Consider the following 21,408-nt stretch of genomic DNA (forward strand, 5'->3'; position numbering starts at 1 on the left):
CCTAGATAGCTACCAAACCACTGTCATGGAGTCCGTCCCAACACGTGAGCAAGTTCTGGGTTCCTGAGGTTATCGTCATTATGGGTGGAAGGATGCTGACGCTTCCTACTCCCATAAACACCTACTGGCTCATAAACTCACCTGGGGAAGTTCTACTCTATCCTATAGGGTTTCTATGAGCCAGCATCAACTCAATGGCAGGGAGAAGATTCACCATCTTTATGGGAACATATAGGCTTATCTTTCTTCTTCTGTTTGGTGAATCACTGACCTTGTCTTTAGCAGTCTGCTTACCTGACAGCACCACTGGGGCTCCTTCCTTACTCTATAAATAGCTCTAAATTTTAAAAAAAATCATAAAGTTAAATTGAGTCTTATCTGTCTGGACTGGGCTTTTATTTAACAATAATTATTTCTTTGGGATCTTTCATTCAGTGAAAATTATTGGCTTATTAGCACCGCAACTCTTTTTATTCCTACCACATATCTTTTCATTCTGTATACATTTTAACTAATAAGCTCTTAGTTATGGCTAATGGTTACTCCAGGGGCCCTGGTGATACTCAGCTGTTAACTTGCAAGGTTGCCAATTCAAAAACACCAGCCACCCTGCAGGGGAAAGATGATACTTCCTACTCACATAGAATTACACTCTCCGAAATCCACAGAGGCAACTCTACCCTGTCCTCTGGGGTCACTATGAGTTGGAGTTGCCTCAGATTTCTTTCCTTTTTTTTGGTTTCGTTCACAGCATGTGGATCTATAGATAAACTTTAATTGCACTCTCTGCTGTAGTCTTGAACTTGGCTCTGCTGTCGAAGCCCCACCCTTGTTATTTCAGACCCCACCCTGGTTAAGATGACACTCCGCCCTTCACTGCAGGCAACCCAGAGTGAGGATATGGTTGCTGTTCTTGTTCTGAGGGTCTTATTTTTTCTGGCCTTTCATTAGAATAAAAATTGTAAAACTATTTGGGATAAAGCACCCACCATCCAGATTTCAGCCTGAGAGGCATAGCTACTCCGATATTTCATTTTTTAATTAAATATGTTCATTTTGATTAGCTGAAAAGTAAGAAAAATTTATAGCTTCAGTTTGACCAATGTGTAAAGAATTAGAAGTTCTTCAAAGCATAGTTCATCATTCATACTTTCATCATTCATTCATCATTCCCATTTCAGAGAAATAGGAATCCTTCTCATGTGACTATGGAGAATTTTAAAGTGTTATAGTCAACTTTGTTGCTTTGCTAGACTGAGCTGATGGTTAGAACAAGTCTCCTGTGCTCTGCTTTATTTTATAAATGTTTGATCTTGGTTCCTGGCCCAGCTGTTGTGGTCCAAGCAGACCACTGTGTGGCTTAAGTGTTCCTTGCTATACTGAAATGTCAGAAGATGACATTCTGGTCCTTAAACATGTTTAATACTAACCCTGGCCGTGATATCACTAGGATGATGTCACTGAGTCTAGTAACCTATTATATCACTCCCAAATGTGGAACTTCTCCCAAACCAGACCACACAGAATCCTTAGTAATGCTTATTATCTACTTCATTCACAGAATACGGTGACATGGTTACAAACTGCTGAAATACAATATTTCTCAAAGTGGATGAATACACACCATACGTTGTTTTGAAAAATCTTTCTGCACTGAATCACGTTATTATTATTAGTTATAACATGATTCATAACTGAGTAAAAGTCTTTCCCCCATCCTTTTCTTTTAATTACAACTTCATTCTCCAAAAATGTTATTGATATGGGTTCACAAATACTAATTACCACAGACAACAGAAAATGTATCAAAGTCGGTGACTCTAAAAGCTCTGGCAGACAGCTCTGAAGACAGCAGTGCAGGCTCGTAGCTGGTGCAGCTGAACCCATGTCCTGAAAGGCATTGTTGGAACACATTAGAAGGTTCAACATGTAAATGAGCATATAGTTTTAGCCTCCTAGGTATACGGATATGTGTAATCTGGGCTTACAAAAATGCTTCTGTTTTAACTATTCACTCAAACTCACGGCTATCAAGTCAATGCTGACTCATAGTGACCCTCTAGGACAGGGTAGAACTGCCCCCGTGGGTTCCAAGACTGTAGCTCTTTAGGAGAGTAGGAGTCTCGTCTTTCTCCCACAGAGTGGCTGGAGGAGGCCAACCCCTGACCTTGTAGTTAGCAGCTCAGTGCATACCACACAAAGTCACCGGAGTTCCCGCAACTAAGAGACATTTGAATAAAATGCATAAACTTCTGTGAAAACACTGCATAAACATTGTATAGATTGTCATTTGGGGTCACCCCCTCTGACATTGTCACCTGGGTTGGTCCACCCTTCCTGCATTCCTCTACTGACATCACTAGGTCCCAGTCCCTTTCGTATCAGGACAGGAAGCAGGAGAGGGATTAGTATAACTCCGGGCCTCACTCTGTGTTCAAAAACCACATCAAATGGACATTCTTACAGTGAGTCAGAAGCATCCCTTTCGTACAGGGTAGATTGCCACTCTTAAAAGATAAGATTGCATTTTAAGAAATTAGAAAATTGTAGGTATGTTATTTCTTCAAAATTTAACCAATATTGGTCATAGCCATCTGTTGTCTTTGGACCAGTTCGAACCCAGGTTGACCCATTTCTGTCAAAGTAGACGTGGGTTCATATGGCTTTTTAATGGCCGAGTTTCCCCAAACTGGTCAATAGGCCGATCTTCTGAAGTGCATCTGGGTGGTCTTCATCCTTGAAACCTGTGAGTGAAGCATGGGGTCACTAACCACAAAATCCAGAGTGCCACAGTGCCACCTCACCTGCCTCTCTCAGGGGAGAGAGAAGGCTGCATGCTCCTGGGAAGAGTTACAGTCTTGGAAACCCAAAAGAGTGCTGCTCTATCCTGCAGCTTCAGGTCAGAATGCAGTCCAGGACAGTGGGGTTTGGGTTAGCAGCCCCCCTCGTTCACGGATTACACCACTGTGGCCTCCATCACAAACTCTCCTTAGGTTCTGTGGCTGCTATCACAATGACTCGTAACAAGGATACCAGTGAATGTGAAGGATAGTGGTCAACATGATAGAGGTTTACCGTTGGCATTCATTGGGGGGGAAATCGGAGGAATTCCAGATCATGTCAACATTCTTGTTTTCCAAGGTCGCCCATCTACCACAACTCATTCGTTGGTTGGTTGTTCTGTGTGTGTCGCTGTGATGCCGGAGGCTATGCTGTGGTATTCAAATACCAGCGGGGTCACCCAGGGTGACCAGGTTGCAGCAGAACTTCCATACGAAGACAGACAAGGAAGGAGAATTTGGAGATCTACCACAAACAAGACAATTGGCCAGTGACAACCATGTAGAAACAGCAGCACATTGCTGATATCATGCTGCAAGAAGAGCCGGGCAGGTGGATGGATTCACAGTCTAGCGTGGGAGGCCGGCATCCTCAGAGTAGGCAACCCTTATGACTCTGGTTCGCCACCGTCCTCATGCCGCGACCCTTTTGAACAGTGCCTCATGTGGTGGGGACCCCCCCAATCATAAAATTATGTTTGTTGCTACTTCATAACTGTAATGTTGCTGCTGTTATGAATTGGGCGACCCCTGTGAAAGGGTCATTCGACCCCCAAAGGGGTCTCAGCCCACAGGTTGAGAACCGCTAACTTAGATGGACCAAGGCTTTTAAGACCCTAATTTGCTTATGGGTCACAACTCAAAATAAGAAGAAACAGCTAACAATCAGAATGTGAAATGTATGAAATAGGAGATGTGTGGATCTATGAAAATAAGAAGTCATCACAAAAAGATGGAACGCAGAACAATCGATATTCTAGGCATAAGCGAGCTGAAATGGGCAAGTGCTGGTCAAGTTAAATCAGATAAGCATATGGTCTACTCTACTGGGAATGCCAAATTAAAGAGAACTTTAAAAAGAACACTTCAAGATTTGTCCAGCAGAGCAGTGCTGTGAATAGTATGATCATATCCATATACCATATCCATAAATTCAAATTTATGTACCCATGATGAATGCAAAAGATGAAGAAATTGAGCAATGGGCCCAATGTATCCATATGTGTGAGTAGGGCACAGGGCCGAGCAGTGTTCCCTTTGGTTGAACACAGTGTCCTCTGAGTCAGGACCAACTGAAGGGCACCTGACAAGAGCAGCAAAAAATCTCAGTTGACGCTGGTAGCAGTGGCAGACCTCGGCGAGAAGAATTTTGCTTTTGAGTGAAAGACAGTTAAACTCTTAGTATCAATGGGTGTTAAACTATATTGTAGCCAATGTTATGACCCAGAGGAGAAAAGCATTTCTACTGTTCTAGTGATAGACTCCCAATGGCTATTCTGTCTCCCTGGGTTTATAAAGTATGACGGACTTGAAACCTGTCCTGACCACGCAGATGAGTTTGAGAGACTCTTTTTTGTCTGGAAAAGAGATTGTTCAAAATTTCATGTCCTTAAGGCGATGCCAGAAGTAACTTCAGTACATTTGGTTAAGTATCCATGTAGTTGTATAAAAGGAAGCCCATAAAATCTTTCTAAGTGGGAATTTGGGGGTTACCTAAGTGAAACTTTCCTTAGGATGGATAAACAGGAAACGACTCATAGCCTTTCTTGCAAACACGGGAGCCAGCTAGTGGTACTTTTGTGTTCTAAATTCCACTGACTTGATATTAATTGTTGTTTGGACATAACACTGTGCTGATGGTCCTGGAGGAATGAAGTAGTTTTACTTTAGAGGGATTTCGTTCATTGAGGTTTTTTCATCATTAGACCTTTGGCCTACCTTGGTGCCTGACACCACCCCCAAACAGGGAGGTGTGATCAAAACTGGGCCTATTGTAGTTCCTATCATCAATAAGGTGTGTTTTTTGTTTTTGTTTTTAATGAAAGTCAACCCGCTATTTCCTCTGTGATTCTTTTTGAGTCACCGAAATCCTCATTTTTGAGACATTTATTTTATATAGTAAGTATTTTTCTCTGTTGTGGCCAGTGGCAAATTGGACTGAATAGTATATTAGTGTTTATTTTCAAAGGTAACAACTCAGAGGGCAACTGGGTGTTAAATGACTTTAAAATCAACCATGTGCAACCAGTCAGTGCCTCTTTGGCTCTCTTTTAACTACTAGGTTAGCCATTTAATGCGCAATTGTGGACCTGTTTTGCAACTCTACTGTTATTTAAAAGCTTGTCTCTTACACACCAGTGAACTGAGGTTGTCCACAAAGAAAATACCAAAAAATGCTGCTGTTTCTGATAGAAAAAAAAATGTGCAGGGTGGCTGGCAGGTTACTACTATTTTAGTCTAAAGACTTACAACATCATTAATATCTACCAGCATAACCATTTATTCAAGTGTCAGGAAACCAGGAACCTGCTAGTAAGGATTCACAGTCCAGTATTGTGGTCAGAATTGGTGAGCAAGCCTCAAAGCCCTAGGAAAGCCCAGTTCATTTCTTGAGAACAGACACCAAGAAAAGAGCCAAAGATCCCTTTTACATGAAGTGACCATGTTTCCAGAACTATAGCCCTGAACACTTGTCTCACCCTGGGTCTGCCTATAGCCCAGAACACTTGTCTCACCCTGGGTCTGCCTATAGCCCGGAACACTTGTCTCACCCTGGGTCTGCCTATAGCCCGGAACACTTGTCTCACCCTGGGTCTGCCTATAGCCCGGAACACTTGTCTCACCCTGGGTCTGCCTATAGCCCTGAACACTTGTCTCACCCTGGGTCTGCCTATAGCCCTGAACACTTGTCTCACCCTGGGTCTGCCTATAGCCCGGAACACTTGTCTCACCCTGGGTCTGCCTATAGCCCTGAACACTTGTCTCACCCTGGGTCTGCCTATAGCCCGGAACACTTGTCTCACCCTGGGTCTGCCTATAGCCCGGAACACTTGTCTCACCCTGGGTCTGCCAATGAAATGGAACATCTGAAATGCTGACTGTTCTGAAAGAGAGCACACTACCTTGGACTGATTGTTAAGGGTTTTTATCCAAATGGTTGCCCTTCAACTTGGATTTGAAGCCTGCAACTTTTAGTGCTATTAGACATCACTTGAATTTGTGCTACCTGTACAAAGCTAATGGACTTACTAGAAAGAGTTATTCAGTAAGCTGTTTCTAGCCATTGCTACATTAGCAGAAATGAGTATATCAGAAATATTGGTTACGAATCATCATTTTTTTTTGCTAGTCTGTAACAAACACTGGAGGAAAATATCACAAGAGAGAGATTTAGTCTCTGCGAATAAGCTCTGAGAGAGATCAATTTTACCCTAGACTTGAACTCAAAAGAAAATTATGTACTTCACCATCAGTGAATTTCAAAGGGAAAAGACTCAAGCAGACACTCTTTCCCCCATGCTAAGATGATAAAATACACATGTAATAAAATTATTCTCCTAGAGAGGAGGTTGAGGGCCTTGGGCATTGTTTCACTTTAGAAAAACTTCATTATTCCCAATCACATCAGAGAACCTGAGGCTATAACATTTATCTAAAAATTATGCCATGAAAAGCACCTTTTATTTCTTTAAGAGGTTTCGCGACAAACACAGCTCTTCCTAAGCCAGTGTGGATTTGCATATGGCGCTCACTGCTGGAAGTATCAACGTGGGTCTGGACACCCGTCTTTTGTGGAAATCATAAAAAATACACCATTTGCCTCTTTGATTCCAATATCAGCTCATTTCCTACTCAGTTACAGAGGATGATTTTAAGGTCACAGGAATGAACTGGTAGCTTCTAAAGAAAAGAGAGAAAGGAAGAAAAAGAAAGGATGCTGTCAAGGTTCAGTCTGTTCCTTAGGCTGTTCTTAGCGCTGGCACTGAGACAGGCTCCAGTACCTGAGAATGGCAGCTCATGCCTCAGGCTGAAAGAAAGGCTATTACCCCCTTTGCTGGGACCCTGTGGGCTCCAGGACAGTCACTCAGATCCTCCATCTCCCTTTTGATTTTAAAGGGTGACTTGGGTTAACTTCGGTAATCCCATTAAATGAAACTAAACAGAAAGATTATGGGTTGAATGGGAGGAAGGTTTATTCACTTCAACCCTCATTCCCATTTTTCACCCTTTGGCATCTCTACTGTAGAAAACCAAACCCACCGCCATCAAGTCGCTTCTGACTCAGAGAAGGCTTATAGGCAAGGTCGAACGGCTGCTCTGGGTTTTTGAGACTACAACTCTTGATAAGGGTAGAAAGTCTCATCTTTCTCTCATGAAATGCCTGGTAGTTTTGAACTGCTGGCTTTGGGGTCCACAAACCTCTCCACAAACCTCTCCACAACCAGGTCTCCTGCAGAATGTGTAAATGTCTTGAAAACAAGTTATTTGTGAAAACATTTTCCACACAGGAAGCAGTGGTAAGAGAAAGTCAATTTTTCCAAGTGACAACCATTAAAACCAAACGTTGTGTTTTTTTGCATAATGACTGACTTAGAAATTGATGCACACAACTTCTTGAAGCCCCTCCTATGTTTTGGTGATCATGTCCCAAAGTTGAAACTATTGGCAATTGTTTTCAATCTTTAGTCAAGGCACTGATAGCAATACCACTTTGCACACTTGACAATCATATCAAAAAAAGGTAAGTTATAGTGATGCGCACGTTTGTGTGTGTTGTGATAGCATGCCTTTCCCATTTTTCCTGTTCATTAGTATATCCTCCAACTAGTCCAAGTACTCTTCACAAAATAGGTAATAGGTGTTCACAATGTGAGATTAGCTACACTCCGAACTGACAAGCAAATATGTCAACAACACTCATCTTTCCCAAGAATATGAAACATTGATGAGTTTCCAACAGGGGATCATCCCCATGCTTCACAGTTGGATAATATCATAGTGAATAATGTAAGCAACCAAATGTGTGTGTGGGGGGGGGAATGAACAAGAGGATTGAAACTAACATGATTCTAATTAAAAACATTGACTGGGATTTTTCTAGACATTGATTCTATACCTAACTCTTTTGTAAAAGAATCATTTAAATATATTTTAGACTTCTCCATCTATAATAACCAATACATGAATTATTGAGCTATTGATATATTACAAGGAGTTTCTTTGGGGGGTATTTTTCAGAACTATATGCCTCAACTGAGGTGGTTATAACAAAGGATGCTTTTCGAACCTATAATACAGAAGGGTTGAAGAAGCATTTCATTTGAACAGGTCAACATGTACTATGGTTTGCTTAGCATTCAAAACTATTTTTAATAGAGAGTGAGAAGCAGCCAGATGTTTGTACAATTTTTATACATGCAATAGAAAACAGTCAGTCTCCAAGTATTGAACATCCAGCGTACAGACCACTTTTACTTGCCCTTTATATTAATTAAACTGGCCCTCATTTTGAAATGATGTACCAATATTCTTCCTTGCAACAAATTCTCCATCCAATTCACCTTCACTTCATGCACCTGCAGATTTTAAGTCATTGTTCCAACAGATGCAACACCAAGAACTGATCTCATTTGTAATGCAGGGGCTCCCAGTGTTTTCTAACGGAAACATGGGGCGAGTATTACCATGAGAATGAGGCGAGGAAGAGGAGATGGGAGAGAGAACAACTTTCTCTAAGCTAGGTCAAGCATTTGGCATGTTTTTAACAGAAATATTGTTGCAACCCGTGAAAACAATCTTTACAAGAAAATATCCTTTAATTCTCTGGGGGCATCGAGATACATTTTAAGTGATGCTCTGATAAATGGATTTTGAGATTGCAAGTGTCATCAATTTGGTCATAAGAAAGTGAGAACACAGCAATTGAGTAAAATGAACAGAATGAAGGTTAATTTTCTCTTAAATTAATTTTGATTGATTATCAGGAGAAAACCAAAAACCAAACTCACTATGATTGAGGCACTGCCGACTCTGAGCAAACCTACAGGACAGGACAAAACTGCCCCCTGTGAGTTTCAGAGACCATAATTCTTTATTGGAATAGAAAGCCCATCTTTCTCCCCTGAAGTGGCTGGTGGTTTTAAACTGCAGACCTTGTGGTTAACTGACCATTGCATAACCACTACATCACCAGAGCTTGATAGCATGATATGAATGAGGCCAAACCACCTGATGCAATCAAATTTGGTATCTATCACTTTTTACCTATTCCAAGGTGCTGAAACACATTCCTAACTGAGAGAATTTATCATGTTTTTTTTCAGGGGGGGGAGTGGAATTATAGTAAAAGAAACACTACTTAACAATAATTTTACTTGACACTGTGGTTATAAAGATGAATGAGCTATCATTCCCATACTTGAATAACTTAGAATCTGGCAGCTGCCCCACAGAGTGGGAAAAATGATACTGTATTCAGAAACTAAGACTTTGTTAGTATGGGTACTTTAGAGAAACAAATCCACAGAAACTCATGTATAAGAGAGAGTTTTATATAAAGAGTAAGTGCACATCAAGAAAACATCCCAACCCAGTGCTTCCCAAGCCAACAAGTCCAACAGTAATCCATATGTCCGACACCAATCCATAAAGTCCTCCTCCATCTCACAAAGTACACGCAATGCTGCTGACTGCAGGAGGGAAGCCAAATCAGTGAATGTGTAAGCATCTCAGCACTGGCAGGGGTCTCCACATGGCTGCTCCAGCACCAAGTGCTGCATCGGGGTAGGTTCATGCGGCTTCTCCTTGGGGATGTCTTGCAGAAGTGAGCCTTGCCAGCTGAAGCAGGGAACTGGCTAAGGCAGCTGCTCCCTGGTCTGACCATTACACAAGAGACCGGAGAACTAGAAAGGCGAGGCTCACTGAGCCATTTATCCCTCTGCCCTTCCATTAACCCCACATGTGTTTATCAGCCAGGTTGGCACAATAAACTAACTACCTCAAAGACCTCCCGGTATATTTAGCATTTCTCTCCAATTTAACAATACTATAACAGTAATTATGGTAAATATATGCAATTAGCTACATAATCTTATATTTCTTCCCAAGTCCTTCTACTGCTGTGTAAATGTCATTATTAGGGCAAGTAGATCAGTGATGACAGATAAAGAAGAAATCATTTGTCCCCGCTTAAGATAACTCTCCCTCTTTCTAAGGCCTTGCTGGGAGATGGAATTTGTCTCAAAGATTTAAGGAATCACATTCCTGTCCATATTTCCCAGTCATGAATCCCCGTCATCTCTCCTGAGAGGTTTCAATTCCTGAAGTCATTTTCCTGCTGAACATGTTGGATTGGATCCCACAGGTACCTCAATTACAGTGCGTTCAAAAATGGTACCCCCTCTTCCTCCCCCAGCCTGCTTGGCCTTCTCTGTGCTGGATTTTAATGAATGAGATCAGGATTTGCCCTTCTGCTCCACCATTAAAGCCAGCAATTTAGACTTTAGAAAACTTTCTCTTTTCTCCCAGTGTCTGGTCAGTACCTGCTCTTGTTTGTGATTCTTCTAATCTTCTGCTTACTCTCCAATGTTAACATTAGTAACCCGAGTTGACACTTTCAGTTGCCCACTCCTGACTAATCTTTCTACACTTTCACCTCCTTAAGTTTACCTTCCACTTCATCATCACAATTCAGTTTTTGGTCCAGTAACCTTATTTCCGTATTTTTAATTGTTTTATTGACATATATAGACATACATCAAAATGGGTTGTACACTCATTGACACAATCCATTTGGGGACATCTTTTTCATTCTTGCATTTTTTGTTATTAACATCTCCTGTCCCCGCCAACCTCCCTTGATCTAGTTGCTATCTATATAGGTCTATCTGTCCTGGATTTCCAAAAAAACAAAACAAAAATACATGCAATAAGTAGAACAAAAGAGGTAAGAAACAGCAATAACCGCAAAATAAAGCAAAGGAAACTCATTCCAAAAGAAAGTAGAAAGTAATATTAGGAGGGTTTCCACTAAAATCATCTGCTTACGAACTTCTCTACCTTCCTTCCGAGAGTCTGAGGCATTCAAGAGCAGGAACTACGCTTTACAACTTCTGTACTCAGTGTGGTACTGACAGAGTTTGCATTTAATAGAGTTTGGTATTTTTTTAAACAAACAAACAAAATTTTAAAAGGCAGAGAAACTACATCAGACATTACATTGCTACCATCAGATTTAACATTTTGAGCAGATTTTTATTGTAAATAAATAACAATGTCAACTTTAACCTAGGTAACCAGACATTTTCTCTAAAGTTTATGCTGATGTATAAAAAGCAGAATATGTGCTCACTCGAATTGTCAGTAACCCTTGGGTGTGTTAATTTTAAGTACTTCGTGTTCCCTTCACTTGTGAACTCACCCTATCTATTTACAGTGACTCCACTTGGTAATCTCAAATGGAAAGAATTTGAGTCACCAAATAAGTAAACTCCTAGAATACCAAACCAAACTGACTGCCATTGAATCAATGCCGACTCACAGCCAAACTATCAAGTAAAGGAGAACTAGCCCTGTAAACTTCCAACACTAACTCGGTAGGGGAGTAGAAATGCCCATCTTTCTCCCAAGGAGGGACTGGTGGTTTCGAACTGCTAACCCTGCACTTACAATCACGATGCTACCAGGGCTCCACACTCCTAAAAGAAGGTGCTACTTTACAGACAGACCTACAATCAGTACTTATGACTTACGCAGCCTACTTTTGTTTGCTGGCTCTTTCTAAGTAGTTCAATGAAACATTGATATCTAATAAAAGATATATTGGAAGATTGTGGAAGCACATTTCAAAATAAATAGTATGTGGTGATGGTCTAGGAAAGTGACGAGAGAACAAACTCAAATTTGCTCGCTCAATGGTACAAGTGTATGGATCCCTAGATGAGGCAAAATCTGTCTACGCTTGACGGACAGTTCACCCACAGGCATCTTGAAAGGCCTGTTTGTCTATTTGATGCGCAGTTCTACTCTGAGTGGATCTTCAGAACCTACTCAGTAGCAACTGGCTTCCTAAAGTCAGCATAACGAACACATCATTTCTAACTAAAGATTATAAAGTTTTCTCATGTAACCAAGAGAACAGGTGCAATTCGAGGTCAGGGCCCTAAATGTCGGGTACAATGTGGCTCAACGGGAGGGCAGTGAATTTGGGGAGTGGCAGGAGAACTCTGCTGGCATGCTCAGTGGCTACACACAAAGCTGTTGACCTCAAGGTCATCTGTTCGGACCAATACGCGGCGTGCTGTAAGAACGATAGGCTGTCTATTTCCATAAGGATTTAAAGTCTGGGAAATCCAAAGAGGCATTCTACTCAGTCCTATAAGGTCCCTGTGATTTAGAGTTGACGCGATGGTTGTAAGTTGGAGTTCATATAATCCAAACCCACTACTATAGAGGCAATTCCAAATCATGACAACCCTATAGAACCCAGGGTCTCCAAGCTACCTTATAGAATCAGACTACTACTTCTTTCTCTCAGGGATGGGTGGTGGGTTCAAACCTCTGACCTCTTGATTAACAGCTCAATGCTTAATCCCCTCTACCACTAAGTCTCCTTTTTTATCCTATATGTCTTATTTATCCTATATGTCTTATTTATCCTATATGTCTTATTAAGCTGGTTTCATTTTGTTATAATCTTTAGTTATAAATACCAGAATGATTTTATTTGAATATTTTTCTTTTTTTAAGGTATATCTGACAGTGTTTTCAGTATTATTTCTAATTGAGGCAGGGTTATTCCCAAACCCCGAGAGGCTGGCTTTGATGACAGCAATGCCATACTTAGTCAATAAAGATCTGTTATTGGACCCGGTGAGGTGACGTTGGGTGGAAGAATAACACTTTCTAGATGGTTAGTTGTGGCACAGACAGTTCACTTACGGAGTGAAGACATTGGCAAAAGAGTTACATCACTCCTGCCTTTCTGAGCATTTAGGAGAAAACGACAGAAATCAGAGGCAGATCATAGTCCAAGCCTGAGTTACTATTGCCTGGGAAAAGGTTGTGTTTAAGCACTAAGAGACTTTCAGTTTTACTTTCCCTCTTTGAAAAAAATTAATTGCATTCTATAATTTAATGTCTCATGATCAGAAATCGTTATCAACAGCCCATCTTGATGATGACGATTATATATGTTGAATAACAGGAGCCAAGGGGTCCTTTCAACAAAGTACTCAGGCTCTGAGGACTGTATGTATGTAAGTTAGATTGGACAGAGATTATATGAACCAAATTGCTTTTTATAATTATCCTTGATCTAGGATACTTAGTCCATGTCAGATTTAATACATGGTTCCATGATGCTGAATAAGTTTTATGAAAGAAAGAACATAGATTGGGTTGACCCCAGGTTCGTTAGAATAAAAATAAACTTTTGTGCTAGAGAAGACTAAAATAAAAGTCTGTATTTTGCTGGAAGCCATTTAAAATGAGATTGTCCCTGTTTTTCTTGCTATGTCTATCTTTGTGTATATGCATCTATTCACTTTCTATCTCCCTCCCTACCTGTCTGATTCATAGGGGAAAAAAGACGAAAGAACTAAGGATGCAAACACAAAGCAATAACTGTTTAAAAATAAAAAGAAGAACAGCAACGGTTCGTTGATGATACCCATTGCTGCTGAGTGTTAACTCATATTGACGCTACAGGACAAAAGGGAAGTGCCCCCATAGGGTTGCCAAGGTGATCATCTTAGTAAGCAGACTGCTATGTCTCTCTCTTGCAAGGTGGCTGGGGGGTTCAAACTGCAAGTCTTTCAGTTAGCAGTCAAGCAAGAGGGATCTTAAATAATCTATTACTTTTATAGTACACAAGAGAAGAGCAAGGCCTCTAGGAGATTGAATATTATACCCATTGCTGAATACTACTCAGCACTACCAGTGTTTGATTGATGATGTTTCCTAATGGTTTGATTCAAATCCCATGAATTTATGACATGCTTATCTATAAGAACTCTAAATATTAGAAAAAGCTGAGGATGGTTAATGCTGTGTTTTCCTTTCTCCCGCTCCAACCTCTCCAGAGGATAGCCTCATGCCCTTGGCTCCTAATAACATGACATGCTTAGGCAGTTGAATCCCAAATTCCTATATCCAACTAACTTCTCCCATGTGCTCCAGATTCATAAATCCCAAAGCCCAGATTGGTATTGCTACTTGGCTACCCAAAAAGACTTCAGTTGAATGAAAATGAACTCTTATATTTTCTTTAGTAGCAGTTCTTCCTCTAACTTCAACTTTCTTTGGTAGCAGCTTCACCCTCTACCAAATATGTGCAATCAGAACCTAGTGGCCATATTGATGCTTCTTTCCTTCCTTCCCACTCTTTACCTAACCCATCGATACCGCCCGTCAGCTCTACTTCCAAAAGACTTCCAGATCTAGCTACTTTCCATCATGACCCCATTCTAATTCTAATCAAAGTCACTGCCATTCCGGGTCTGTCAGCTCTACAATTGTTCTCATCAAGGCAGCCAGGTGGTTTTGTATAATGATGAATGTCACCAGCTCTAACATTTTTTCCTCACCACTGATCATATTAAGTCCCCCTGGGTCACTCTCATTATTTTATCTACCTGTGTATCTGTCTTTCATAATCCAGAAACTTGCAGAAATGGTTCTTTACGTATTTAATTATTTATTTACATGTCTCTCTCCCCAAGCCCTTCACTGCAGAGGCCATGGTTACTTGTCGGACCTCTGTGATCCACAGTGTTTAGGAGTCCTGGGTGATGCAGCATTAACTTGCTCACCTACTAACCAAACACGTTGGCAGTTCAATTATCCCCAGAGGCACAGACACACAAGATCTGGGATCTGCTTATGAAAAATCAGCCATTAAGTATCCTCTGAGCACTGCTCTCCTCTGACACACCTGAGGTCACCATGAACCTTGGTGTTCCTTCAGCCTGGAATGTTCTTCCTTCTTTTTTTTTCACAAACTTTTTAAAAAAAACAATTTATTAGGGACTCATACAACTCTTATCACAGTCCATACATATACATACATCAATTGTATAAAGTACATCCACACATTCCCTGCCTCAATCATTCTCAAAGCATTTGCTCTCCACTTAAGCCCTTTGCATCAGGTCCTCTTTTTTTTTGCCCTCCCTCCCCGCTCTCCCCTCCCTCATGTGCCCTTGGTAATTTATACATCGTTATTTTGTCATATCTTGCCCTATCTGGAGTCTCCCTTCCCCCCCTTCTCTGCTGTCCCTCTCCCAGGGAGGAGGTCACTTGTGGATCCTTGTAATCATGTTCTTCCTTCTTATGGACAACTGGATCATTCCCCTAAAACCACAAGACACAACTCACTGCCATTGAGTTGTTGCCAATTCATAATGATCCTACAGGACAGGGTTGAACTGCTCCTGGGGGTTTTCAAGTCTGTGTCTCTTTACAGGTGTGCGTTTCCCCTTCGAGTCACTAGTGGTTTGGGACAGGGAACCTTGCAGTTAGCAACCCAGGTCATAGTCACTGCTCCACCGGGACTCCTCTGCTCATTCTCCCACGTCCTTCAAATCATGATTCACAGAGGGTCTCCTCAGGAAGGCTCCCGAGACATCACATCTACAACTGCAAACAATGTCCACGTTCCTCCTCTACTTTGTATTTTCTCTTTAGCATTTAACCTCTGCTATGCCATCACTTTAACTCGTCTAGGGTCACTATGAGACAGTGTCTCCTTGATGGCGGTGAGCTGTTTATTAGCTATCTCGCTTACTCTCCCCCAAGAAGAATGCAAGCTCTTCACTTCTGCACATCCCAGTGTCTAAAAGAACACTTGACATTCTTAACAAATATCTGCTAAAGAAATAGATGAATGGTGTAATGCATTATCTGCTGCAGGCAATTAAATACTGTATATATTAGAGTATAAGCCGACCCGAGTAGCAGCCGAGGCACCCAACAAAAACGGCATTTAAAAATACGCTGAGTCTCCCTTCCCTCCCCTTATCTGCCGTCCATCTCCACCAAGGGCACATGAGGGAGGGGGGAACAGGGAGGAAGGGGGAAAAAAAAAGAGGACCTGATGCAAAGGGCTTAAGTGGAGAGCAAATGCTTTGAAAATGATGAGGGAAAAGAATGTACAGATGTGCTTTATACAGCTGATGTATGTATATGCATGGATTATGATAAGAGTTGTATGAGCCCCTAATAAAATGTAAAAAAAGAAAAGGTGAGGAAAAAAAAGAAAAAGATAATGATTAGGGCAAAGAATGTACAGATGTGCTTTATACAATTGATGTATGTATATGTATGGATTGTGATAAGAGTTGTATGAGCCCCTAATAAAATGTTTTAAAAAATACACTGAAATACTCGGCTTATACATGAGTATATATGGCAGTTGCTAGGTTTAAAAGACTAAACTGAATGAAGATCTTTTGACTGGTTTTGAAATTGCTGGTAACCTAAAGATGCTTTTCTCATTCAAGGAATCCTCAAGAGAGATGAGAGAAATCTAACCTTTGGAGAAGATGAATAACGATTGCAAAAGGTGTGAGGTAACGCAAGATCTTCCACCCAATATGGGGCCAACAACAGGTTTGTTAATTATGCTGAGTGATGCTACAGCTTCCGGCTAATATATAACAATGTGAGACCCCCCACCCTCTCCCGCCCCCTGTGGACTTTCCAAGCCTCATGGCTGATAAGCCAGTCTCCTTTAGCAGCCCGTGCTAGCACATGAACTGCTCTTCATGTGAAACACCTCAGTTTGTGCCACCTGTTTTTATAGCGATTGTTTTCTCTCATAGATGCATACTATCATTACTTGCTTAAGAGTTGAACTATTGGTTAACCTGCCAGATCGTTGATGAATCAGCTTGCAAAACTGGATTCCCTGTGTTGAGAGTTTTTATGTGAATGACTGGTCTACCTTCCATGCTCTACTGGATTGAAAGGTCAAAGGAAATGATCAGAAATCCCCCAGCGTGAAGATGGGAAAAGAGCAGGTGTCTGTTCTGAATCACCTGGCGCTGTTGGGCCCCTTCCACTTTTCTAGACCAGCAGTCAAATTAGTGAGAAGAAATCTCAGAACCAGCAGGTCCCGGCAGTATTACATGATGCACCAAGGAGCGGAGAGAAGAGAAAGAGCTTAGTAAGGTTACTTTCCTGACAAGCACAAAAATGCCCGTTCCTGAAGGGCCGAAGAGAAAGGAGAACTGTGATTTGCTCTTTATTTGTCAGATTCCCTTTATGCTGTCTTGGCGACTCTGAGAACAGGCTCATCCCGTTTTTGAAATGTCTTGTTTTTCTTTGGAAAGCAAGAATGACAACGTTTTATGATGCTCACAGTCAGTCCCTGAGCAGGAGACTCATTAATACTGAACTGTAGACAGTGCCCTCCCCCCTTGATCATCCATAAACATCTACCCCCTGGGTGGAGGATTGTGCTGAGAGATTCTGAAAATTAACTGCGTGGGGGGTAATGACACAGGCAAATATGGCTCTCACTTGATAATTATGATTTGGATTTTACAGGAGGTTCGGAATTCAATAAACGTAAATGCTTGATGATACAATGCTGAAGTCCACTTTTTTCTGTCAATGTTTCAAAGTTTAGGACTATAAAATCATACACATAGTGGCATACATTATTGAGAATGTGTGTATCGAGCTTTCCAAAAGTAGCACACCGATGTAAGTAGTGCACACACACACAGAATGGCTGGAAACCACCAAATTCGTTTTCAACGTTCTGGCATAGCTTGCACACACATCATCATGCATGTCTTGTGACATTTCCAGAAATAAAAATTCTGCCTCATTCACTAGCCCTCAAAGGTTATATTAGAATAAGATACCATGAAAATATGTATTTTTGCATGTAAAAGAAAGTATGTATTTGAATAATACACTTGGTCAGGTATAAACCATGAACAAGTAGTTATTGAAAATTATCGAAAGTACTAGGAACTGCCAAGAGAACAAACCTCTCTGTCGTGGAATAAGTCTAGCTGGAGTGCTCCTTAGAAGGAAGGATGGTGAGATTTCTTCTCACAGACTTTGGACACGTTCTCAGGAGAGACCAGTCCCTGGAAAAGGACATCATGCTTGGTAAAGTCAAGGAGCGGCAAAAAAAGAAGAAGGTCCATGATAAGATGGATTGATAAAGTAGCTGCAACAATGGACTCCCACATAAAAGCAGTTGTAAAGGATGGCCCAGAACTGGGGGTCATTATGAATTGCAACAGGCTCAGCAGCAGCACCTAAATACAACAAGCAATCATGGATCAAGTTTGGGAATAGCTCGATAATTAGAAAACAAATGATTGAAGCTGAGGGTTTGTCCTGGGGTGGTTCACAGTGGGGTTTGTCTCAGATCTGTACCCACTGTAGCACCCTGCACATGAAGGGAGGACCAGAGAAAGGGGGGGGGGCAGAGAGCTGTGATTGGGGATGGCATGGCCCAAGCATGGCTAAGTCCTAAGACTGTGGGGCTGTTGTCTATAGACACCAAGGTCCTGTGGGTCTGGCCCCACATAAAATGATGTGGCAGGACGTTGCAGATGTGAGCGTGTACTGCCCCGGCCCTCCAGACACTGGGGTGGCCATTTGGACCTGTCTCTTTGAAGCAAGGAAGAGTCAACCCCTCTTCATGTGAGGCTCTTCTTCCCATCCTCAGGTATGCACACAGGAAGGACAATCCCCCCCCCACCCAGGAGTGCAGCAGAGCATCTGAGTGGCTGCAAAGGCACATGCTGGGCTTCATCCACCAGCACCTCTGGGGCTAGGAGCTGCCACCTTGGCAACCACTGTTTCTGTGGCAGGAAAAGTGAATTCTTCCTGCATTGAAGAAAGTGGTGGGAAAATCATGGAAGGAACTCCACCTGGGCTGAGCTGCTTCAGAAACTCAAGGGCAGGCTGGGAGGGTCTGCTGCTGTGAACCAAACCTCCCTGCTGACAAAGGCTCACCATTAAATCCATTCAGCACAAAAAGAAAGAGAAGAATCAACCTGCATATGAAAATAACACCCAGAGGTTGAGTGGGATGCAAAAATGTATAACATGCACACTATTTGTGTACAAAAAAGGTTCTGTGGGTATATATGTATAAATATATTTTTATGTGTGTGTATATAAAACCAAAACAAATTCACAAACTGTCATGAAGTTCATTCTGACTCAGAGTGACCCTATAGGACAGAGTGAAGCTGATCCCTAGGATTTTAGAGGCTGTAGGTATTTGAAAGAGGAGAGTCTTATCTTTCTCTTGTGGAGTGGCTGCTGGAATCGAACTACTGGCCTTTTGGTTAGCAGGCCAACACATGACCCACTATGCCACCAAGGCTCATTTTGTGTTTATCAGTATATACAAGTATACAGATATCAGTGTATGTATAAATGCATACAAAGTATATATTTATATGTATAATGTACTAAATGCAGAGAGAAGTACATTTAAAAAGTATCAAATAATTATAGTTATATTATCCACTCAGTGGCAGTGAGTGATATATTAAGTAACCATTATGTTGCTTATAGCTCAGAAACGACAGGTTATTAATTGGGACTTAATTTAATAATCACCATTTTTAAAACCATGATCTTAGACCCTCAATCTTAGATATGAAAATGAAGAGCTGGCAAACAAGCCACAGGTGTGATGCCTGGAACCAGCTTTCCCACAAGTTTGTCCCTCTGAAGCCCCTCGGCTTGTACAGCTTGTCTTTCTACCTCTTGCCTGACTGTCTGGGGCTTAATTAGGTCCTTTGGTGGGTGGGAAAATCCTTCAATACTAATTATTATGCCTTGTCGACTACAACAAACGCGCGCACACGCTCTGGCTGCTGCAGGCAGGGCTCAGATCACACAGAAAAGGAAGTCACGGCAAAAAAAAAAAAAAGAAGAAGAAGAAAGCAGAAAATTCTCTTTAACATCTCAATGGCTTTCACCTGAAGAAGTGCAAAGACATGCCTGATTTGTTGAAGTCCCAGCGCCTTACCCGCAGTGGCATGCTTATGGCGATTAGCAGTCGTGTCCGTGCGGACCTTCCTTATTAATTATTATTATTATTGTGGTTCTTGGCTAGAGCAGGAGATGGAAGGACATCCGCAGAGCCCTGCCTAGTGTTCCCCTCCCCTCTGTCCTCACCAGCTGTTTGCTGGACCAATATCCAAACAAGGACAGCCCCCCGCCCCTTGCAGGAGTTTAGGGCTGGCATCTGTGCCCTTTTTTTTGGGGGGGGGACTCCCTCCGCGCGCCCACCCCTCTCGTACCCCCCGCCCCTGTCTAAGGCTCGCTCCCAAGTCTCCCTGCTTCCCCACGCCAAGGGGAGCGCGCGCCAGTCGCGGCCGCCCGCCACCCACTCACCAGCCAGCCAGCGAAGTTCCCTGGCAGCCAAGGCGAGGTGTCAGGTTGCAGAGAGGGGTCCTGCCCCCTCTCCCAAGGCCTTGAACTCCCGGGCCTCAGGGCCCGCAGCAGCAGCAGGGGATCGGCCTCTGCCAAGGGAGGGTCCCTGAGTCTGCAGCCGGTCGCCCTGGTGTGGTCCCCGGCCCTGGCAGGGCATGTGGCACCACCCCTGCGAGTGGGCTGGAGACGCTGGGATCTGGAAGGTTTGTGTGAGAAGAAGGCGTGTCTCCCAGGCCGACGCGGATGTGAGTGGCTCACCTCGGGCGAAGCTTGCTGGTGAGTCAACTGCAGGAAGAAGCAACACGCAGGCCTTTCAGGGACACCCTCTCCTCCCGCGGTGTGGCTTCAGCCCCTGGCAGGGAGTTCGTGGCGATGCATTTCCTGCTCTGGGCTTGTCTTTGCCCTCTCTGAATCAAGAAGCCCAGGGCACCCAGGGAGAACTGCTTGGAATGCCCAGGAGCCTCTGGAAGCTGAATGCACAGAGGGATTGCTAGTGGAGCTCTGAGAGACGGGGAGCTGGAAATAAATCTCTGTTTCAAAAATGAGGATGTCCTAATATGAATATGTGGGAGAAAGAGAAGGCTATATTCTTGTGGAAAGATTGACAGCCTCAGTAACCCTACGGAGCAGCTCCAGTGCGCCCTGCCAGGATCTTCAGGAAGGAGTGCTGACTGGATGGGAGTTGGCTTTTTAAATGCGAGGCGGTTAATTGGAGGCCACTTGGCATAGTGGTTCTGAGTTGGGCTGCCATGGGTCAGTTGTACCCTGCCCTTTAGGCTCCATAGGAGTGGCATCGACTGAACTGCCGTGAGTTTGATTCCATTTGATTTGATTTGGTTTGGAGTCTAAAGTCAACTCAGACTTCATCTGGCTCCCTGATGAGGCAATGGTTAAGTTTGAACTCAGCCATAAGCTCTGTACAAGGAAGACGTGGCCATCTGCTCCAGTGAAGATGGCAGTGGCAGCTTGGGACACCTTCTGGGGCAGTTCATCTCTGTGCCATCAGAGGGCCACTAAGAGCCGGAGGCATGGCTGTGGGTTCATAGTTGGGCCCTGGCACCTTGGAACCATCCTTTGCAAAACAGGTAATGGGTCTCAGCTGGACTCCTCTGGCACCTCCAGTTGCCAGACTTTGCAGATACGGATATGA

At 42.7% G+C, this 21,408-nt stretch overlaps 1 protein-coding gene across 1 annotated transcript in view; it reads right to left on the reverse strand.

Moving 5' to 3' along the window:
• RAB27B (RAB27B, member RAS oncogene family) overlaps positions 1-20,512 on the reverse strand; it is a 66,005-nt gene extending 45,493 nt beyond the window's left edge. The window contains exon 1 of the mRNA XM_075532712.1: positions 20,220-20,512. The gene's annotated coding sequence lies outside the window, so the exon portion shown is untranslated. The remainder of the gene's footprint in view (positions 1-20,219) is intronic.
• Positions 20,513-21,408: the final 896 nt, after the last annotated feature.

The sequence above is a fragment of the Tenrec ecaudatus genome, chromosome 15, assembly GCF_050624435.1.
Source record: "Tenrec ecaudatus isolate mTenEca1 chromosome 15, mTenEca1.hap1, whole genome shotgun sequence".
In the NCBI taxonomy this organism is placed as follows: domain Eukaryota; kingdom Metazoa; phylum Chordata; class Mammalia; order Afrosoricida; family Tenrecidae; genus Tenrec; species Tenrec ecaudatus.